Source organism: Elephantulus edwardii, unplaced genomic scaffold (assembly GCF_000299155.1).
Source record: "Elephantulus edwardii isolate Elephantulus edwardi_28Jun2011 unplaced genomic scaffold, EleEdw1.0 scaffold00012, whole genome shotgun sequence".
Taxonomy (NCBI): Eukaryota; Metazoa; Chordata; class Mammalia; order Macroscelidea; family Macroscelididae; genus Elephantulus; species Elephantulus edwardii.
Window position 1 is genome coordinate 23177290 of NW_006399762.1, and position 1932 is coordinate 23179221.

Genomic DNA, 1932 nt, shown 5'->3' on the forward strand with positions numbered 1-1932 from the left:
TAAAATGAACACAAAAATCCTTTGCAAATTAAAAAAGGAAATGCAAGTGTAAAGCCGTACTCTGAGCGAAAATAGTCTCATTCCAGAGAGATAAAGATTTTCTTTTTTTTTTATCACAGTGAAAACGACCACATCTCCAAATCCACAGGACTAGGTAGGTTTAAATGAAACATGGGTATGAATGATTTAAAACACAATCACAGCCCAGTTATTAACATAATTCAGGTGGCAATTCATTAGCTTTGAGGCAATTACCTTGGAGGCATACTAATAAAGTGGGTAATGATAGTGGAAATTTTGAAAAGTTGCTGTTGATATAAATCAAATGATTCTTAGGCATAAATAAATATTCCCTTATGCATTAACAGAAGCCATTGTTTGTGTCTTTTTGTGCTCCTGACTCAAGGACTAAGAAACTTTAAATAAGCATATAAAATGGATATTCACATTCCAAAGTACATTTCACTTGGTTTACAGCAACCAACAAATATAAATGAAATAGATCACTGTAATATAAAGCCAGAGAAGTTAGTGTCATAACATACGTGATTTAATTTTCATTTGTGAAGAATGTATTTTTTAATTTTTCAATTATGGCATGAATTACATTTTCAGTAGGAGTCTTACGATGGTTTCTCAAGAATCTCTTTTGGTTGTAAAAATCTTGCCTGAAAATGAGAAAGTAGTAAGTATTGAAGAGGTTGTGGAGAGATTGGAACTCTGATGCACTGCTTGTCGGATTGTAAAACAGCATAACCACTCTGGAAGGCAGTTTGACATTTCCTCAAAAAGCTGAACGGAGGAATCCAGTATGATCCAGCTATTCCACTGCTAGGAATTTACCCCAAGGAAATCAGAACTGAGACACAAATGGACATATGTACTCTTGTGTTCACACTAGTATTATTAACAATAGCAGGAAAATTGAAACAGCTCAAATGCTCATCAACAAATTAATAGATTGAGAAATTGTGGTACAGTCACACAATGGAATACTATGTAGCACTAAGGAACAATTTCATACTGTATAACATGAGAGAGTCTAGAGAGCATTATGCTAAGTGAACTCAGCCTCATAAGGACAAATATCACATAAATTATTATTGTAAAAGTGGAAGGATAACTAGTTAAATGTGCACAAAGTTTGAGAAGGGTAAAGGGAGCTCATTGTCTCTTATTCATATAGTATCTCTGAAATTTTTTAATGTCAATTTTGGTACAGTGACTCAGTACTCCTTCTATCTTCTTTAGCTTCCTGAATCAATTAAGATTTTTCCCCCCCCATAGCATTTCTCGAGGGATTGTTTTTCAATTCAAAAAATGGCAAGCAAACTTTATTCTCCAACTCAAATTATTTTTACATTATGTTAAAATATTTTGTTTTGTCTTCTCAAACCACCTTTTGAAATCTTCTGTTCATCTCTTTTACTTGCTTAAAGTGTAGAGGATTTGAAGTGCTTGCTGCAGAAGATTCTTCAAAGTGGATTACATCCAACATCAAGAAGAAAAAAAAATCTCACCAACGGACCAATAAGCAACATCAATTATAAGGAGAAAAGATTGAAGTTGTCAAGAATTTCCTCTAACTTGGATCCACAGTCAACACTCTTGGTACCAGTAGACAGGAGATCAGGAAATGTATTGCATTGAGAAAGTAAGCAGTTAGGGACCTCTCTAAACTCCTGGGGAGCAATGATTTCAGTTTGAAGACCAAGGTGTGCCTGATTCAGGCCATGGTCTTTTCAATGACTTGCTATGCATCTGAGAACTGGATAATGAATAAGTATAGCAGAAGAGTATTCTTACTACATAGCAGCATTATTCACCATCTCAAGAACATAGAAACAACCCAAATTCCAACCACAAATGAATGGATTGAGAAATTATGGTGCATTCACACAATGGAATACTATGCAGGATGCAGGAGCAATG